The 22417-nt window shown below is 40.8% G+C and overlaps 1 pseudogene across 1 annotated transcript; it reads left to right on the top strand.

The window, feature by feature from the left end:
- Positions 1 to 4475: 4475 nt before the first annotated feature.
- On the top strand, positions 4476 to 5806 carry LOC308257033 (nuclear prelamin A recognition factor-like; annotated as a pseudogene). Its single transcript has one exon. The product of its transcript is annotated as a nuclear prelamin A recognition factor-like (transcript).
- The last annotated feature ends 16611 nt before the right edge of the window (positions 5807 to 22417 follow it).

The raw sequence follows: 22417 nt of genomic DNA, 5'->3' as shown, positions 1-22417 counted from the left end.
TTTATGAATGACCTCAAATGACCACAAATAGGCACTGCCTTTCACTCTGTATTGATCTATTGAACACCATTCTTCCCTACCTAGTGACTCACAAAGAACCTACCTCAAGTAGCTCACATGCCTCCAGAGGCTTTTTCAGTGACTGAGCCTACCAGACAGACAGAAAGCAAAGGTGGATCTTGAAATTCCTTTGGCTATTATTGATTTGCCCCCAGACTCAGTGCTGATAGAAACTGGCCTTGGTACACAGCTTGGTCCCTCCATGTATACCCAAGCCCAGCAGAGGCATCCAGAAACTGTATATTGCTTTGTAGCTCCAAACATGTAGCCTAGGGCTGGTCAGAGGCAGCACCTGACATTGATCTGCACCGATGTCCCTCCCAAGTGGCCAAAGAACCTCAACCCAGTGGCAGGATCCAGAACATTTCATAGCATGACCCAATTAGCTCCACTACTGGCATGCCCAAAGAAAGATTTCGGCAGTCAACAGACATAATAGGACGCAGTTCATACATTATGATCAGGGTGGATACTCATAGTCAGCCAGCTGGAAAGATAACCCAACACAAATACAAGCCAACAGCAATCAATACATCACTACATATACTGGCACAAGAACAGACATATAGACCAATGGAACAGAATAGAGAACCCAGAAATCAACCCAAGCCATTATGCTTAATTAATATTTGACAAAGGAGGCAAGAGCATACAATGAAGTCAAGACAGTCTCTTCAATAAATGATGTTGGGAAAATTGGACAGGAACATGAAAAAAAAATGAAACTAGACCAAAAATTTACACCATACACAAAAATAAACTCAAACTGTATAAAGGACTTAAATGTAACACAGGAAACCATAAACATCTTAGAAGACTCCACAGGCAGCAAATTATCAGACATGTCGTAGCAATATCTTTACCAATACAGCCCCTAGGGTAATGGAAACTAAAGAGAAAATAAACAAATGGGACTACATCAAAATACAAAGCTTCTGCACAGCAAAAGAAACCATCAACAAAACAACAAGGAAGTCCACTGTCTGGGAGAACATATTTGCCAATGTTACATCTGATAAGGGGGCCTAATCTCCAAAATTTATGGGAAACTAATACATCTTAACAAAAGGAAGATAAACAATCCAATAAAAAAAAAAAGGGCAAAGGACTTAAATAGGCACTTTTTGAAAGTGGACATACAAAAGGCCAAGAGACATATGAAAACATGCTCAAAGTCACTAATCATCTGAGAGATGCAAATAAAAATGACAATAAGGTACCACCTCAAACCTGTCAGAATGGCTATCATCAACAAATCAACAAATGACAAGTGCTGGCAAGGATGTGGGGAAAAGGGAAACCTCATGCACTGCTAGTGGGAATGCAGACTGGTGCAGCCACTGTGGAAGACAGTATGCGGTTTCCTCAAATAATTAAAAATGGAACTCCCTTTTGACCCAGTAATTCCACTTCTCCAGTAATCCCACTTCTAGGAATATATCCCAATAAACCAGAAATACCAATCAGAAAGGATATATGCACCTCTATGTTCATAGCAGCACAATTTACCATAGCTAAGACTTGGAAACAGCCTAAGTGCCCATCAGTAGTTGAGTGGATTAAAGACTTGTACATCTACACAGTGGAATACTACACTGCTGTAAAAAAGAAAGCACTCTTACCATTTGCAACAGGATGGTTGGACATGGAGAATATTATGCTAAGCAAAATAAGCCATTTGGAGAAAGGTAAATATCACAAGATCTCACTCATTTATGGAATATAATGAACAACATAAACTGATGAACAAAAATAGATTCAGAGTCAGAGAAGCATCAAACAGACTGTCAAAGTTCAGAGGGAAGGCAGGGGAGGGAGGGCAGGGAGTAAGAGATCAACCAAAGGACTTGTATGCATGCATATAAGCATAACCAATGGACACAGACTCCAGGGGTGTGAAGGCATGGGTTTGGGGGTAGGGATGGCAGGGACAGGTCAATGGGGGGCAAAGGAGACAATACTTTAGACAATAAAAAAAAAAAACACCATAAGGAGGGTTCACATAACTCACACAAGAAACATTCTTGGAGCACCTAACTCCGATGATAAGTAAGACTATGCCACTGACCCCACAAACACCTATTACATGAGTTCACCATAAACAAGACTAGAAAATATAGAAGATCTACTTAAAATACAGAAACAAATACCGAGAGGCAACCAGAATGGGGAGACAAAGAAACATGCCCCAGATGAAAAAAATTACAGATCCCCAGAAAATTTTTAAATTACATAGAGGCAAGCAAGCAACCAGATACAGAGACCAAAACAATGGTTATAAGAATGTTTTAGAAACTTAAGAAAAGAACAAATGAACTCAGTAAAAACATAATAAAAAATAGTAAACATAAAAAAGGACATAAAAAACTGTCAGAAATGAATAATACAATATCTAAAATTAAGAATACACTAGAGAAACATCAACAGCACCTGTTAGGTAAAGCAGAAGATTGAATTAGTGATTTGGAAGACAAGGTAGCATAAAACACCTAATCAGAGCAGCAAAAAAAGAAAATAATTTTTAAAATTGAGGATAGTGTAAGTGACCTCTGGGACAATGTGAAGCATAAAAATGTGAATATGATAGAGGTACCAGAGGAGAAGAAAGACAGAAAGGGATTGAGAACCCATTAAAGAATTTATGATTGAAATTTTCCTTGGTAAAGGAAAATACACACAAGTCCAGGAGTGTAGAAAGTCCCAAACAAAGTAAAACCAAAAAGGCCCACACCAAAACACACCATAATTAATAGCAACTAGAGAAAGACAGTTAGTTATCTAGAAATGAGCTCCCATAAGAATCCTAATATATAAAAACCCAGGGTCTGTAACATTCAAAACAACCGAAGGCTCAACCAACCGGAAGTCAGTGCTGGGTTGCCGTGGTGACCCAGCATTGACTGGCTGCTGCTGTGGGTGCTGCAACCCAGAACTAACTACTGAGGGGGCTGCGGATCAGGCCTTGAGAGAGGCCTGGAGAGAGAAGCAGGATCTGATCTGCAGCCTTTGTGGCAGCTGTTGAACAGCCCTTGCCTCTCTCTTTCTCTCAGGGCCTGGCAAGCAGCCACACCTCTCTTTCTTTCTGGCCTCCACTGGGGCTGCTGATCAGCTCCACCTCTCTGCTCAGGCCCATTGGTAGGCCTGGAGATGCTGACTGGCTTAGAAACTGACCAATCAGAACCTAATCTGGGTGATGTGCAAAGGCAGAACGTAAGGTGGGGGCTAAGGAAGGGTTTTAAGGGCAACAGCTGTTTGGTGTAAGGTGTAAGAAAGCAGTTCAATTTTTTAATGAACGGTTTGGCAGTATAGTGTATATGGCTGGTTATCAGTCCAGATATAGGGATTATATATTTTTGTCTGCCAAGAGCATCTTCTCCTGATGAAAAAGGCTTTCCCCCCAATTTAAGCAATCCTAGCTTATATAATCTATCTATACTACTAAAAGGGTAATATGCTAATTAGACCGGTTCAACTGGCCATCTTCTGACGTCTGACTTCCTTCCAGACAAAGCCATGGTGGTGGGGCCAAAGCAGAGGCCATTAGGGGCAATCAGGCTGGCAGGGGAGGGCAGTTGGGGGCAAGATCAGGCCAGCAAGGGAGGGCAGTTGGGGGCGAGATCAGGCCAGCAAGGGAGGGCAGTTAGGGGTGATCAGGCAGGCAGGCAGGTGAGCAGTTAGGAGCCAGTGTTCTCAGATTGAGAGAGGTATGTCCGATTGGAGAGGGTGCAGTATGTCCGATTGGAGACGGTGCAGGCTGGGCTGAGGAACCCCCCACCCTGCATTGCACGAATTTTGTTCACCGGGCCACTAGTCTATATATATAAAGAGCCAGGGTCCGTAATGTCCAAAACAACCAAAGGGATGACTGGTCCATCCCCCGGCCCCCAGGCTCCATTGATCAGGGGATGGCTAATAGGGGAACTGGGGTCCCTCAGGCTCCGATGAAGCTGTGGCAGCAGCAACTGGTGAGTGGGCAGAAGGCAGACCGCTTGGTCCCTCCCTTGCCCAGAGGCTTCCATTAATCAAGGAATGGCTAAAGGGAACCAGAGTGAGTGGCATGGTAGGGAATGGCAAGCAGCTGGAAGGCAGCCTCTTGGTCCCTCCTCCCACCCCTCAGACTCCAATCAATCAGTGGCAGAGGCAAGCGGAACTGGAGACTGGCTCCCTTAGTAGTCCTGAAGGTTCAATCTCTAGAGGACCGGTCAGGCACCAATGGACCAGCACCACTGGCATGATCCCAACAGTGCTGTTGGCCTCCTGACACTCGGTCTCAGTCACTGCGACCACTTCCCCTCCATAGATGCTCCACAAGGAAGAAAGGATACCGCCAGCAGTGCCAGGGGCGGCCAGCAGTGACTGCTCTCCCTGTGCTTCCTCCAGGTCACTTGAGCTGGCCCCCGCCTGCCCCACTCCAGATGAAGTGTGAGCACTGCACATGGAAGGAATGTAGTAAAAAAAACCAAAAACGATGACCAAGAGAATGCCGCAGTCAATGTCCGGAGTCCGGCTCAGGAAAATGGAGAGAAGGGAGAATTCCATAAGTTAGCCTATGCCAATATATTTCTGAGTGACTGCCTAGCGTGTGACAGTTGTGTGAATGCAGAGGAAGGAGTCCAAGTTTCTCAACAGAATACCAAGGACTTCTTCCGTGTTCTGAACCTTAATAAAAAATGTGATACATTACAGCACAAGGTGCTGGCAGTGTCTGTGTGTCCTCAGTCTCTGCCTTATTTTGCTGCTAAATTCAGCCTCAGTGTCAATAATGCATCCAGAAGGCTCTGTGGCTTCCTCAAAAGCCTTGGGGCACACTGTCTTTGACATGAAGATAGCTGCAGACTTCAGCATCTTGGAGAGTCAGAAGGAATTTGTATGGGTACTGCCAGCACCATGAGGAAGAGCCCCAGCTACCCATGCTGACCTCCGCCTACCCTGGCTGGGTCTGATATGCAGAACACACATTGGGTCACCCCATCACCTCCACCTATACACAGCCAAGTCTCCCCAGCAGATCATGGGCTCTATGGTGAAGGATTACTTTGCCAGACAGCAGAACCTGTCCCAGACAAGATTTTCCACATCATTGTGGCCCCGTGTTATGACAAGAAGACCCTTTGAGAAGATGTTCCCACATGCGGACTGTGTGTTAACCTCAGGTGAAATTGTCCAAATAATGGAGCAAAGTGACCTCACCTCAAATGATGCTGCCATGGACACTGTTTGGAGACATGAAGGAGAAGGAGGTGAGGCTCCACGAGGGTGCCAGCTCCGATGGGTACCTGGCACACACCTTCAGGCACATGGCCAAGGAGCTGTTCAACAAGGACATGGGGGTGCTCACCTACCACACCCTGAGGAACAAAGACTTCCAGGAGGTCACCCTTGAAAGGGATGGAGAGGTTCTGCTTATGGCTGTGGCTGCTTACGGCTTTTGGAATATCCAGAAGTGGCCCTGAAGCTGTAGAGGGACAAGTTCCCCTACCACTTCGTGGAGGTCCTGGCCTGCACCGGGGATGCCTAAGCAGAAGGGGCCAGGCCCAGGTGGAGGACGGGCGCGCAGACAGGGCACTGCTGCGGCAGATGAAAGGCATCTATGCTGCCATCCCGGTGTGGCCCCCAGAGACCAGCGCCCATGTGCAGGAGCTGTACCAGGAGTGGCTGGGGGGGGGGGCAATTCCCCCCAGGCCCAGGTGGCCCTGAACACTGCCTATCAGGGCCCAGGGCAGCCTGCCAGGACATCAAGTGGTAAAGGTCCAGCAGACGCCTGGCCTGTAGGCCGCCTGAAGAGGGGTGTCAGACACATGAAGGAAAGGCTTAGCATCTCTGTCATCACTTTGGTTTTCAGAATTCTCTGCTCCCATCTGTCAGCTCCCTCCCTCTGAGGGGCACTGTCATCGTCACATGGGTGCAACTGGCATACTGTATCTCAAGAGGATTGCCCCAATGTATGTATCCTTTTATCCGACAATGAAAAAATCCCAAAGAACAAGAATGGAGACAGACTACTGTCCTTCAGGCTTAAAAAAAAAAAAAGAAAGTGTCCTGAGAAGAGCTAAGACTTGGTTATGTCCACACACCTCAGAGAGATTGGATGAGGAAATGGCCTGGTTTGGCCCTGACTTTACCCACTTATGTTACTCTTGAAGGTGTCTTTCCCACAATGTGAATAAACTGCAACCTTTTGGAATAGGGGCTCATACGAAAGTCTGCATTCCCAACTTTTCTTGAAACAGATCTATGTTCTGCAGCTGTGGCCACCGTCCTTAGATCAGGTTCTGTCGCTGGAAATCAGGGGGCACTGGAGTGGAGTCTCCCCCTCCGCGCCCTCCCCCCCCCCGCGCCCCGCTGTGCCCTTTTACATTCAGGGTTTGAACTGAACTCACTTTGGGGGAGGCCTGGCAAGGGTGACAGGTGGCACAGATGGAAGGATGGAGAATGGAGAGGCAAACACCCTGCTCGGTCCCTCCCTGGGTGGGGTCAGGCAGATGAAGACCGGCCAGCCCACCCCACAATTGGGTGAGATAGCATCCTCTGTATCCACCTCTCACCCTGTGGACCTGGCCACTCCCCTCAGCTCCAGGCAGCCCTCTGCATTCCCCCACAGTGCACTCTGCCCTCATATGCTGTTCTCCCTAAGTAGCAGGAAGAGAGCAGTTGGCCCACAGACAACTACACAGAAAGATAGTGCTCACGGCTAGCGAGTGCAGTGGCAGTGGTGGGAGCCTCTCCTGCCTCCATGGCAGCGCTAAGAAGCAGCGAGCAGGCGGGCGGTAAGGAGCAAGGGGTCCCAGACTGCAAGAGGGATTTCCAACTGTTGGACATCCCCTGAGGGGTCCTGGACTGCGAGAGGGACCCCCCGCTCCCCCCAGTGCACAAATTTCGTGCACCAGGCCTCTAGTAAAAAAAAATAAAAAGGACATAGTTATAAAAATAAAATGGCAATAAATGTAACTATCAATAAGTTTAAATGTAAATTAATTAAATGCCCCAATCAAAAGACATGAGGTAGCTGAATAAGAAAACAAGACCCCTATAAATACTATATACAATAGACACACCTAACAGCAAAAGATACACATAGACTGAAAGTAAAGGCATGGAAAGAGATATCTCATTCAAGTAAAAACAAAATAAAAGTTGAGGTAGCAATACTAATATTAGACAAAAGGGACTTTAAAACAAATGCTATAGGAGAAAAATAAGGAAATTTTATAATGATAAAGTAATCAATCCAACAAAAGATTATAACCCTATAAACATTTATGCACCTAACATCAGAGCACCTAAATATATAATGGACATAAATAGAGGAATCAACAGTATGCAGTTATAGTATGGGACGTTAGTCTCCTATTGACATTAATGGATAAAGACAAAAAGTCAACAAGAAAATAGCAGCCTTAAATGACACAATAGACCAGATGGATTTAATTGATATTTTCAGAGCATTTCACTCCAAAGCAGCAAAATATATAATTTTTTCAAGTGCACATGGAACATTTTCTAAGACACACCACATGTTAGGCCACAATAAGATTCAATAAATTTGAGAAGCTTGAAATCTTATCAAGTATCTTCTCTGTCCACAATGGTATGAAACTAGAAATCAATTACAAAAAAAACTAAAAAACACATGAAGACATGTAAGCTAAATAGCATGTTACTAAACAATGAATGGGTTAACAATAAGATCAAGAAAAATAATCAAAAGTTACCTTGAGCCATGGCCATGTGGCTCAGTTGGTTAAACCATCATCTCATACATCAAAAGATTGCAGGTTTGATTCCTGGTCAGGACACATAACTAGGTTGTAGGTTGGATCCCCCATCAGGGAATGCATAGGAGGAAACTGATCTATTTATCTCTTACATTGTTGTTTCTCTCTCATCCCCTTCCTTTCTCTAAATCAATAAAAACATATCCTTAGGTAAGGACTTTTTTTTTAAGTTACCTTGAGACAAATTGAAATGAAAACACAACACACAGTGAAAGCAGTCCTAAGAAGCAAATTCATAGCAATACAGACCTACTTCAAAAAGTAAGAAAAATGTCAAATAGACAATCTAACCTTATATCTAAAGGAACTAGATAATGAGCAACAAAGAAAAGTCCAAAGTGAGTAGAAGAAAGAAAGTAATTAAGATCAGAGCAGAAATAAAATAAATTCTAAAAAAAAAATACAAAAGATCAATCAGACCAAGGATTCATTCTTTAAAAAAATAAACAAGATTGATAATCCTTTTCCTCAAGAAACAAAAAAAGAGGACCCAAATAAATGAAATCAGAAATGAAGAAGTAATAACTGACACCACAGAAATACAAAAGATTGTAATAAGATATTGCAAACAACCATATGGCAAACCAATTGGACAATCTGGAGTAAATGGATAAATTACCAAGTACTTATAATCTTCCAAAATTAAATCAATAAGAAACAGAAAATATGAAAAAAAACAAATACAACTAACAAAATCAAAGCAGTAATAAATAAATAAATAATATCCCAGAAAAGAAAGCTTTGGACCAGATGGCTTCACAGGTAAATTTTAGTAAACATACATAGAAGAACTAACACCTATCCTTCTCAAACTATTCCCAAAAATTCAGAGGATGATTTCATTTTACAAGGTCAACATTATCATAGTTCAAAATCCAGATATGGAAACTACAATTAGGAAAATTAAAGACATAATATCTCTGATGAACATAGATTCAAAAATCTTCAACAAAATATTAACAAATGGAATCCAACAATATAGTAAAGAGATCATGCACCAGGATCAAGTAAGATTTATTTCTCAGACACAAGTTTGGTGCAATATCTGCCAATAATAAATGTAAAACACTACATAGAAAAATGAAGGATAAAATGATATAATCATATTCAGAAATGCTGAAAGCATTTGACAAAAATCCATTACCCACTTATGGTTAAAAAAAACTCTCAGCAAAGTGAGAATAGAGGAGACATACCTCAACATAATAAAGTCCGTATGTGACAACCCACAGCCAACATCATACTAAAAAAATTAAAAAGCATTTCCCTTATGATCAGAAACAAGACAGAGATGTCTTCTTTCACCATTATTATTTAACACAGTACTGGAAGCCCTAGTCACAGCGATTAGACAAAAAGAAGAAGTAAGAGACACCCACATTAGAAAGAAATAAGCAAAACTGTAGTTATTTGCAGATAACATGATACTGTATAAAAAGAATCCTAGAAATTCCACCAAAAAACTACTAGAACTGATATATGAATTCAGTAAAGTAGCAGGATACAAAATTAATATTCAAAAACCACTTGCATTTTTATACACCAACTAGTGCCCTAGTGCACAGATTCATGCACATTGAAAGGAAATCAATTTGAAGGTGCCAGCAGGACGGGACTGGGTGAGACAGGCTGAACACGCCCTGGAGCCAACCTCCCATGGCCCCTCCCCTGCCAGCCACACCTGGGACACCCGCCACGGCAGGTGGGGTCCCTTGGTCTGGCCTGTGGGTATCAGGCTGAAACCAGCTCTCTGACATCCCCTGAGGGGTCCCAGATTACGAAAGGGCGGTTCTCGGGTGACACACCCTGGAATCGGGCTTCTTCCTCTCTGGTTCGGGGTGTGTCACCTGAGAACTGCTGCTGCCAAGTCACCACAGCTGGGCATCTCCTGCATTGAGCATCTGGCCCCTGGTGGTCAGTGCGCATCATACCTACCGGCTGGTCAGATGGTCTTTTAGCCTTTTATATATATAGATAATGAATTATCAGAAAGGGAAACTAAAAATACAATCCCATTTACAATTGCATCAATAAAATCAAATACCTTTAATAAATTTAACCAAAAGGTAAAAGACAGCCCTCACAGGTTTGGCTCAGTGGATAAAATGTTGGCCTGCAAAGTGAAAGTTGCCAGGTTCAAGTCTGGTTAAGGGCACTTTCCTAGGTTGTGGGCTCAATCCCCAATAGTAAGTATGCAGGAGGCAGCCAATCAATGATTCTCTCTCATCATTGATTTTCTATATCTCTCTGCCTCTGCCTTCCTTTCTGAAATCAATAAATATGTATTTTTTTTAAAGTAAAAGACTTGTATTCAGAAAATTATAACATACTGAAGAAATAAATGTAAAAATACATAAATAGATAGGAATATATACTGTGTTCTTGGATTGGAAGACTTAATATTGTTAAAAATATTTTTACTACTCAAAACAATCTACAGATTCAATGCAATATTAAAACTCCAATGGCATTTTCACAAAAATAAAATAAAATTAGAAAACTACCTTAGAATGTATATGAAACCACAAAATATTCCAACTAGCCAAAACAATCTTGAGGAGAAAAAAAAAAACAAATTTATAGGCAGGGACAAGACAAAGATGTCTGTTTTTATCACTCCTATTCAATATTATACTAGACATATTAGCCATAAAAATTAGAAAACATTCTATCTAATAAAGAGTAAATATGCTAATTGACCTTCATGCCATCACAAAGATGGTGGTGCCCACAGCCAATAAGGAGGGAATATGCTATTTGACTATCACACCCTCAAAGATGGCAATGCCCACAGCCACAAGATGGTGCCACCCAATCCCCTCAGCCCCGCCAGGGCAGCAGGTGCGCAGCAAGGCCGGGCCCACCCTCAGGCAGGTCCGGCCGTTCCGTGCCTACCTTCAGAGTCCCCCAGTACCCCCAGCCCATCAGATGTCAGATGTCAGCTGCCCAGCTGCCCAAGGCCAGCCCAAGGTGCAGGCAAGCCTTGGATGGCAGCTGCCCAGCTTTCCACGGCTGCTCAAGGCTCAGGTAACCAGGGTCAGCTGAGGCTTGCACTGCCAGCAGTGGCAGCAGCAGAGGTGTGATGGGGCATTGCCTTCCCTGATCGCCAGGTTGCCTCCTGCCCCTGAGGGCTTCTGGACTGTGAGAGGGGGCAGGCAGGGCTGAGAATGACCACCCTCTCCAGTGCATGAATTTTCATGCACCATGCCTCTAGTAAAGAAATAAAAGGCACCCAAATGGAAAGAAATAAGTAAAACTAGGATTATATTTACAGGTGATATAATCCTATATGTAGAAAATATTAAAGATTCCACACAAAATATTAAAATTAATAAATTCATCAAAGTTTTATAATAAAGAAGCAAGAAAAATCAGATGTATTTCTAAACACCAACAATGATAATAAAATAAAGAAAAAAATTCCATTTACAATAGTATCACAAAGAATACTGACTTTTATGATGGTGGCAAAGTAGGTGGATCTTGCACTCACCTCCTTAAATGACAAAACTGAAAATACAACTAAATTGGGAACAATCATCTTAATAATCAATGAGAACAAACTAAGGATGAGTCCTATAATAAAATATTTGGAGAAGAAAGCAAGTTGAGTCTGCACCTGCACAGGAGCTCACATGCCATGGTCAGGGTTGAACCTGAGTCTGCCAGCCTGAGGGTCTCCTCAGTGTTTGGTTTAATCTGTTTAAAGGTAGGGCATATCCCACTTTGCTGGGGGGCCCCAGATGCTTATGGCTGGCTGAACCCATGGCAGGGATTTCAGAAACTTCCCAGTAGCTGGTGAGTTCTTAATCTTGGGGACCCTCCCTGCTCTCCCTCTCAAGGCATCAGCCGCCCAAAATGATAGTTGAGTTTTGTCTATCTGTAATGTAACTTTGGTTAAAGATATTTTTTGTGTGCTTTCTTATCTTTTTGGGTACTTAGTTTATTCCTCGCCATTTTATGAACACAGGGATCCTCTGTCTCTGCTGTTTGGGCTTTGTGCCACTTAGAATCCAAGGTCATTTGCTGTTCTGAGTTCAGGTAAGATAAGATTGTGGGCTAATGTTCCAGGCCCCCCTTTTGGGAGTACTCATTTATTTACTTTAGGGGTTGTTCTTGTTTCTATTTTGAAAGAGGATAAGATCTCTTCTTATATGCAAGATTTCTTGTTGTTACATTCTATTCAGAAAGATAATTATGGGAAATAAACCTTCAAACCCCAAGTTCTTCTCCTGGAAGGGCCTGAGCTGCAGAAGTGCCCTTGGGCAGGACCCACTCCCACTTTGTAAAAAAAAAATAAATAAATAAAAGTAAAGTCTTTGGGAATTTAAAACTTTGGAGTTCTATTGAGTTCAATAGTAAAAAAATATTCAATATCTAGGTATTTTGAAATATCAGGATACTGAAATATTAATCTGAGTTTGCCTCTTATTACAAAGAATCCAGATGATAGATTTTAATCTTTGAACTATATCTCTTAAAAATGTGAATGTATTATTAATTTGAGGAATGTTAATTACTTACTTGTCACCTAAAAATTAAGTTTTTTAAGTTAATTCTAAATAATTGGAAAAAAAATGTATAGTTTTGATAATAGAAAGCATGAAGTGTTGAGATGCCTTTTGAAGGAAAAGAGTGAGTTCTAAAGTTGGTTATTTCTGAATGGATAAGAGGATTTGTGAAAGTTGTATAAAGGTATGTAAAAGTTGTAGAAAGATTTGTGAAAGTTATTTCTCTTCACAGTAAAGGTTGTGAAGAGAAATCTTAAAAGGAAAATTATAGATAATCAGGGAAATAAATTTAATTTGATAAATGAATCTAAAGTAAGGTAATACAAAATTTGTTTAGTCCTTTTCTGGTCTGATAAAAGAGAAAAAAAAAGTCTTTTCTGTATTTGCCCAGGAAGTAAACGTTCTATAAATTATTGAAATGGTTATATATTGTGCTATATTAATTAGGTGCTTAATTGCTTAAAAAAAGTGGTCTTCTTAATTGTAGGAATTGGAGTTTTGCTAGCCTGTGTTTGTGTTTAATACCCTTTTGTCACTTTGAATGAATAAATAGTTTAATACTGTTTCACAACAGTAATAATAATGATATATGATCTTTTGGTAAAATAAGTTTGACAACCTTCCCAGGGTTTGAATTTTAAGAAACTTTTATTGACCTAGAATTGGGTTTAGGTCATTCCAAAAGACCCTGGATTTGTTTTCTCTATTTATGACAGAAAATTTTCTGCTTAAAGTACATGTGGAGCTTTGTCAAATAAAGAAATAATAAGCATATACTATTTATATATGCATATTATTTTAAAGTAGATTCTGATATGCTTTCATTTAAAACTCTATTATTCTAGAATATTGTGTTCTGTAGAAGTGACAGGATTCCATTTCAATTGCATTATAATCAAAGCCATAACTGTGTCATTTTAAATTTCTTATTGTCACTTAGAGACAGTCGCTGTTTTTGTTATATGCATTTGGAAAAATGTTATATCTTCTAAGGGATACATGGAAAGCACTCTGACATTTTCAGATCATCCCCTTCAAACTGAATGAAAATTATTAGAACTCTATAGAGTATGTGGATTTATATAAGTGTGAGCAGAAAAAAACAGGAGAAACAAAATTTTGATTTTGGGACTGAATGAACTGAAAATAATTACTAGCATATACTTTTTGTAACTTTTGTTGAAAGTATAGTTGGTTTTTTATCTTTGTTTTTCAGGTATAAGGAAGCATTTTTAAAACAATTTGGTAAATTATATATTATTCTCCCTACCTTATCACTCCAGAATTTGACAATTCTCAGTGAGTGAGTCATAGCAATATGTTTCTTTGCATGAATTCAATAAGACCAGTTTCCAATTGTGGCTTTACTAGCCAAGACTTTTTTTTTTTCAAATTTTTATTAAGGTATTATATGTCTACATATCTTACCATTGCCCCCACCACCACACTCCCATACATGCCCTCACCCCCCAATGTCTTGCATCCGTTGGTTACTCTTATATTCATGCATACAAGTCCTTCAGTTGATCTCTTATTTCCCCCACCTCTCCCTAACCTTACCGCTGTAATTAGACAGTCTGTTTGATTCTTTACTGCCTCTGTAACTATCTTTTTGTTCATCAGTTTATAATGTTTTTCATTATCCCTAAATGAGTGAGGTCATGTGGTATTTTTCTTTCATACTAGCCAAGACTTTTTATGTAATATTTAGAATGTCATATATAACATGCCTGGAAAGCTTTAATGAATGAAGCCAATAAGAGCCCTTTGGAGAAAGCCTGGTACCTTGCTTGATCATGTGGTTCATGGCTGTCTTTCCAGGTAAGGAACAAGGTTGCTTTCCTGAGAGATGGCAAGGAAGGAACCTCAAGACATCATTGGGGACCTGGAGAACTTAAGAAAATCACCCAAATCTACAGGTATTGCAGGCAAACCTGATGGCAGCTTTGTAGCTCAGCTTCTTTGCCCTAAGGAACTAATTAAAGCTCAATCATGAGATCCCAGCAAAGCATATTTTTTAAAAGCCTATATGAGCAATTGTTATTCTTATTGTGTTCATGACAATAATCAACCCAAATTGTAGCTAAACTTAATACAATAAATAAATTAGTTTTAATTTGGCTCTTTACTAAAAATGAGGGTGATTTTAGGGGGCGGGAGGATTGTGTTTCAATAGGGAATTATTAGAACTGAAATGTGTTTTTTTGTTTTTTTTTCCTTCCATTGGATCATTTGTCATAATTCTTGCTGTTCTAACTTTTGTCCCAATAACACAAAGTTTTATAACACAATTTGTCTCCACCAGGTTACAAGCCCTAATCACACTGAGGGAATACCACCTTTAGATACCATTGCCACCTCCTGTGCCCAGGCCTCATCATCTCTGACAGACAGCAAGGATCTCTTTATTGGCTCTGAAGGAAAACTTCATCCCTCCTAAGTATGAATCAGCTATAGAAGAGACCCTGTGCCCCTTTTATCTGAAAAGATTCAGAGCCAAGATCCTTGAGGGGAGATGTGGTAGGCAATTAGACAGACATAAGCAGAGCAAGGACAATGGGTCAACCAGAGAAGAAATGGACGGACCCTGAGACTTGCTTCTCACCATTCCAGCTACTCTGAAGCTGGCAGTGGAGGAACCCATGTAGAGCGGACCATGACATCTGGTCTAGTAGGAGTTGGGACACCCATTGCTAATATAAAGAATTATTCCATTCATTTTTGGAAGTCACATACAGGGACTATTATATGTTGGGACCCACTGTCTGAGAAAAGGATGCAGGGATGTTTTTTCCAAAGATTACTGTAGTAGTTCCCTGTGATGAATGACTTTTACTGGGTGTTCTAGTTATTTTCTTTCAGTATATAATTACTACAATATGAATTGTTCTGATAATTTCACCTTCCCTTATAGTAATGAACATATTAAGTTGCCAGCTGGTTGGTTTCTGATATGTGGGGTAACTGTTTATTCATATATCCCTGCTAACAGCACCAGGGGGCCTTGATCCTTAGGATGACTGACCATCTTTATGCCCTAGAAACATTACAATGTCCAAACAAAAAAAGACCTTCTCATGATCGTGGCTCTGACTGCAAGGACAATCTCCATCTGTGGAGCCCTGCTGAATAGGTTGCTTTAACCATTTTTGTTATTCTGGTAATGTTAGGCTCCCTTAATGTAGAAGTGACACAACTGGCTTGTAAGATGGTAAAAGCCCTGAATGCCAATTCCAGGGCTATACATGGAATCAATGAAGAGCTGAACCAGATCAGGGAGGCAGTTCAAGAGAAAAGGGCAACAATAGATTATTTGCTGTTGCAGCATAACCATGGTTGTGAGGAATTTAAAGGAATGCGCTGTTTTAATCTTTCTGGCAATTCTAAATTGATAGCAAACAACATTCAACAAAATAAGGAAACCATCTCCAAGGTAAACAATGAGAAGGGTTTTTTGGATTTGACATATCCAAGCTAACTTCCTGGCAACCCAACCTGTCTGGGTTGTAGGAATTCCTTTTAATTTTCTCCTGTTTATTTTTTATAGTATAACTAGAGGCCCCATGCACGAAGATTCATGCAAGAATGGGCCTTCCTTCCCCTGGCTGCTGGCACCACCTTCGCTCTGGCCAGAGCCGCCTTTCTGCTCCAGCCCAGAGGCACCTTTCGGCCTTCCCACGCTGCCCAGAGGCCCGGAGCAGCTGGGGTGATGCGGCACGCCCCAGCTCCAGCCACTTGGCGCCTGCATATGCAAATTAACCCACCATCTTGGTTGGGTTAATTTGCATACTCACTCCTGATTGGCTGGTGGATGTCACGCAGGTACAGCCAATTAGCATCTTACTCTTTTATTAGTGTGATTGTTTGCTGCTGTATTCAATGTCTTCCTCTTTTTTTAGATCCTGCATTCCCTGAATTCCATTGCTAGGAACTGCTTTCAAGCAGGATGAGACTTTTCATCTAAACTAATCTCATAGATATGAGATGATAGAAATAGCAGTGGGGAAATGTTAGGGGCAAAAATAGAATATTGAGGACTAGCTATACTTATAAGAAATATTATTCATGCTTTATTAACCTTGATTACCATGTTCTCATTAAAGAGAGGACATTTTAACCTGTCTGGGAGTTGTATGCCACTGGGAACTGGGAGTCAAACTTGGACCTGGGAGTCAACCTAGGAATGTGGTCCATTCTTATTCAATAACTGCCTATTATCATGGAAAAATTAACAACATTGTTGCCCAAACAATGGAGTCCTGCCCCATCCCACATTGCCTACTTCTCCATGCCTATAATTTCTACTTCCCCATGTAATCTTTTTCCTACCCAATATAAGCAGCTGCCTTATGGGAGTGGGGAGAGAGAGAGGAGTGGCAGAGCATATTTTTGTGGACGGCCTGCTGCTCTCCTATACTGCCAGCAGTATTGGAATAAATGCTCATATATGATTTAAAAATAAAATGGGTGAAGGACTTGAATAGACATTTTCCAAAGGAGACACACCAATGATCAGTCAGCACACAAAAAGATACTTACCACTTTTAGTAATTAGGAAAATGTAAATCAAAATCACAATAAGATATAATTTCTACCTACTAACTGACTATAAAGAAAAAGAAAAGCAAATGTTGGCAAGTATATGCATCCTTATACATTGCTGATGGGAATGTAAAATGGTACAGCCACTGTGGAAAATAGTTGAGCAGTTCCTCAAAGAGCTAAGCTTATAATTAGCATATAAACTAACAATTACACTTCTACTAAAAACTATTGAAAATGTAGATTGAAACAGATTCTGTACATGTTTATAGCAGCATTATTCCCTATATGCAAAAGGTGGAAACAACCCAAAAACATTCAGCAGATGAATGAATAAAAAAAATGTGGTATTTACATACAATGAAATAATATTCAACATTAAAAGTAATGAAATTATGATACATGCTACAATGCAGATGAACTTATGCTAAGTGAATAGTCCACACAGAAAAGGACAATTTTTATATGACTCCAATATAATAGGCATGATCATAGAAACTAAAAGCAAATTAGAGGTTATCAGAAGCTGGATGGAAGCAGGAAGGGATGATATATATTTAATGTGTTTCTTTTTTGGGTGGTGTAAAGTTTTGGCAATTGATGTAGTGATGGTTGAACAATACTGTGAATATAATTAACTAGAGGCCTGGTGCACAAAATTCATGCACTGGGGGGGTGTCCCTCAGCCCAGCCTGCACCCTTTTCAATCTGGGAACCCTCAGGGGATGTCCGACTTCCCATTTAGGCCCAATCCCACAGGGACTCTAACAATCTGGGACTGCTGGCTTCCAACCTCTCACCTGCCTGCCTGCCTGATTGTCCCTAACTGCTTCTGCCTGCCAGCCTGATTACCCCCTAAACACTCCCCTGCCAGCCTGATCAACAGCTAACTGCTCCCCTGCCAGCCCAATTGCCCCCAGCTGCCCTCCCCTTCCAGCCTGATCACCCCTAACTTCCCTCCCCTGCTGGCCTGATTGCCCACAATTACCCTCCCCTGCCAGCCATCTTGTGTGAAGAGGTAATTTGCATATTACCTCTTTATTAAATAGGATGCCAATGAATTGTATACATAAAGATTATTACAATGGCAAATTTAATATTATGTATATTTTATCATAATAAAAATTCAGTCAATTGATAAAATTTATCTCAACTAAAAATTCATAATAAATTTTGAACAAAAGAAGACATCATGACCATAATAAAGAGTAATATTATTCAGCCATAGTGAAAAATAATGACATTTTACCACCAGCAACAACATAGATGGACCTAGAGGGTATTATGCTAAGTGAAATGAGTCAAATGGAGAAAGACAACTACCATATGATTTCAATTATTTGTGGAATTTAAAATCCTATATAATAAAGAGCTAATATGCAAATGGTTGTCACGCCCTCACATCATCACACCTTAACAGCTCAGACACTCAACAATGGGGAGAGAGGAATGGGGACCAGCCAGGCACAAATTAGCTTGTGAGAGAAGAATGGGGACCAGCCAGGCTGTGGCCCAGGAGAGGGGCAAGCCACCTGCCCCACAGTCCCAGGTGCCAGCAGCTGGGGCTGCAGCCCGGGAGAGGGACAAGCCACCCACCCTTGGTCCTAGGTGCCTGAGGCTGTGGCCTGGATGATGTCGCCTGCTCATGGTCCCCTGCGGCCACGGCCAGACTGGGCAAAGCCAGCCTGGGTCCTGGGTGCCTGAAACTGGCCGGAGGAGAGAATCCTAGGTCCCGGGTGTGGGGCAAAGCAGAAGCGGTTAGGGGCAATCAGGCCAGCAGGGGAGCAGTTAGGGGCAATCAGGCCAGTAGGGGAGCAGTTAGGGACAATCAGGCAGGCCAGCAGGCAGAGGTGGTTAGGGGTGATCAGACAGGCAGGCAGAGGGGTTGGCATGATCAGGCAGGCAGGCAGGTGAGCGGTTAGAAGCCAATAGTCCCAGATTACGAGAGGCAGTCAGACATCCCCCTAGGGGTCCCGGATTGGAGAGGGTGCAGGCTGGGCTGAGGGATCCCCCTCCCATGCACAAATTTTGTGCACCGGGCCTCTAGTACAAAATAAACAAACAGAACAGAAATAAACTCAGATACAGAGAACAAACTAATGAATGTCAGATGGGTTTGGGGTTGGGTGTTAAGTGAAAAGGGTGAAAGAATTTAAGAAGTACAAATTGGCAGTTACAAAATAGTCACAGGGATATAAAGTATAGCATAGGGAATAGTAAATAATCCTATATAATAAAAGGGTAATAGGCAAATTGACCCTAACAATGGAATAACCAGAACGACCGCTTGACCACTCACTTTGAGGTGCACTGATCACCTCTTAGTCCCTTTCCCCAGCCACAAGGCTCCCATCACCCAATGGTGAATGGGGAGCCGGGGGTGGGAGTTGGAGGACATGGGCGGCGCCAGGCCAAGGCTCCTGCCCCAATGGTCACCCCACACACAGAGGGTGACCCACGGCAGGGTCAGGGCCAATGATCAGAGCAGGGGGAACAGCTGACCTCTCAGTCTCTCCCTCTGATTGGCAGGCTCCCATCACCCGATGGCAAACAGGGAACCAGGGATGGGTGGCAGGGCCGGCTGCAGGAAGCCAGGGAAGATGGCCCTGATCACAGGCCAAGCCTAGGGACCATACCCGCACACGAATTTCATGTGCCAGACCTCTAGTATTCTAATAACTATGTATGGTGTCAAGATGGATACTAGACTTATTGAGGGGATCACTACATAAATTATCTAAATATCTAATCACTATGATGTACACCTGAAACTAATATAATATTGACTATCAGCTGTAATAGGAAAATTTTTTTAAAAAGTTAAAAGTAAACAAAGTATGTCCAATGTACATGGGGAATAGGTATGACCTTAGAGATCTGTTAGAAAATAATCTTTCATTCTACCCTCATATATTCAGAAACAGTATTTGTTGACTAATGAATTATTTCAAAAAATCCACCAGTCCTTTTGTTAGGGGCAGAAATAGAATATATTGGGGATCAGCTACCATTATAAGAAATATTAAGGATTCTCTGTTAACCATGATGGTTCTGTTTTGATTAGCAAAAGCACATTCTAACCTCACTGAGAGTTGTATACCCTGGGACATGGGAGCTAACATCAGAAAGCAGTCTGTCCTCCTTCAGAGAACTGCCTATCATTACGGAAAGATTCACAACCTAGTGGCACCTAGTCCTGGAGGCACCTGCTCTTTAGAACTCCCTGCCCCTGTTGCCTGTAATCTGGTCCCGGGGCATCCAGGGTGCCCAGAGGGGCTCCCTCTCTGTAACCTTCCCCCACACCCCCCAGTCTGCATGACTTGTAACTGTAATGATTATCCCATGCCCACTTTCCCATACCTGTAATTCCTACTTCCTCACGTAATCTTGTCCTTCTACCCAATATAAGCAGTTGGCTTATAATGGGGTGCAGAGCAGATTTTTTGTGAATGACCTGCTGCTCTCCCATACTGCTGACATTATTGAAATAAATGTTCATATATGATTTAACCCTGTCTCTGCATAATTGGATGAAGTAGTGACAGGCAGCCCAGATCCCTTGGTGGTTACACTTTGAGAAATTAAAGAAAATATTCTTTTAATAAAAAAGAATATTTATCTCAGATAACCAATCATCATAGGTGAAATGAAACAGACACTTTTAATTTCAAATTCAAAGCACAATAGAAGAGTGGTACTCCTGCACACTAACTACATCAGAAATGCTGAATTTTATTTTCAAAGTTAAGTACAATGCAATAACATGTGGGTTGGTTATACTAGTAAAAGCTCAATATGTTTGAAAGGAAGAACAAATTAACCATTGCTTTAAAATATATTTTATATGAAACACCTAAAAATCTAGTTAAAATATTATTTATACCACAAATCATCCCCTCTCTCTCCATTTTTTTTTTTTGCTATACCCTAATGAATTTTTGGTATATTATGTTAAGAATTCATAATTCTAAATACTGTTATTTGGTTAAGGCAAAGCTATTACTTCTTTTTGCACAGATCTTAGTTTAAACAGACTCTCTCAGTAATATTAACTCATCAAATTAATTTTTATATATTGATCAATATATTGCTAGATCATCTTTTGACTAAGGAGTTATTTTTATATTTAATAATGTCCTTTCTTCATTTATTTATAACTAGAGGCCCGGTGCACAAATTTGTGCACCAGTGGGATCCCTTGGCCTGGCCTGCGGGATCGGGCCGAAACTGGCTCTCCAACATTCCCTGGGGATCCTGGATTGCAAGAGGGTGCAGGTCAGGCTGAGGGACCCCACCAGTGCACAATCGGGGCCAGGACACAGGAGGTTGACCAGCCAGGGAGGGACGGCAGGAGGGCTCCAGGGCATGTCCAACTCGTCTCACTCAGTTCCTATTGGCCAGACCCCATCAGCAAGCTAACCAACCAGTAGGAGCATCTGCCCCCTGGTAGTCAGTGCACATCATAGCAAGTGATTGAGCGTCCTTAGCATATCACTAGCATATTACACTTTGATTGGTTGAACGGCTGACCAGATGACCAGAAACTTAGCATATTAGGCTTTTATTATATAGGATTATACCAGGGGAACACATAATCACTCACATTTTTATCTTACAAAACAAAAATATTTTTACCTTGAAATTCTCTTTCATCTTGGTAAGTTTGTTTCTCAGTTTTACTTTGTAATTTCTCTTCTGAAATATAAGCCTTAATAACAAAAGGTATGATGATTACAAATGAATATCTTCAAACTCTAATTACCTTCTTTTAGAGAGAGAAAATTATTTTATTCATATCTACAATGTCATTGCAGAAACAGTTTACTTTTATTCCTTGAATGTATCAAATTTAAAAATAAGAACAATTCATAGATCTGAGAAGCATTTGGGAACATGTAATAATGTGAATAGAACCCAAGCAATTAATAATTACAATCAATTAATAGTTATTTATTATAATTCTGGTTTAGATTATATTTTAGTCTGCATCAATTTCTAGCAAACTCAAATGACTTACAAAATTATTTTATAAGTCCACTTCAATAACTTCTATGACAAAAATATGTTGTGAATAAATGTCAAATATGTTGTTTTTTTATTTCTATTTTCCCTGCACATTGCCCTAAGAATCTTAATGAGTATCATTTTATCAAGAGCAATCCTGATAATTTTGTAGGTCTTATATAAGTTATATAAAATTATTTCAAAAATGACTATGCTTTTATAATTACCTTAATGTATAAAATTGTTTCTGTAGATGAATCTAAAATGAAATTATCTTCTGTTTCAATTAGGAATCATGTATTTTTTAATTTATCATTAAAACTATAACTTAAAACACTTCTTTGTCAATACAGATTAGAATTTTTTTGTTAAAATATTATTTTGATTCCCAAATATTACTTTAAACATCATAAATATGAAACAGGTAGTATTAAAAGGTAAACTTTTAATTCCCTTTTTGTAAGAAAATATTGATGTTTTCAATTAACATTTATTCAAAATATTGAAGGAGTCTAGCAACCCAAA

The sequence above is a fragment of the Plecotus auritus genome, assembly GCF_963455305.1.
Source record: "Plecotus auritus genome assembly, chromosome: 1".
Taxonomy (NCBI): domain Eukaryota; kingdom Metazoa; phylum Chordata; class Mammalia; order Chiroptera; family Vespertilionidae; genus Plecotus; species Plecotus auritus.
The sequence above is the reverse complement of the archived record's forward strand: the minus strand, read 5'-3'. Positions and strand labels throughout refer to the sequence as shown.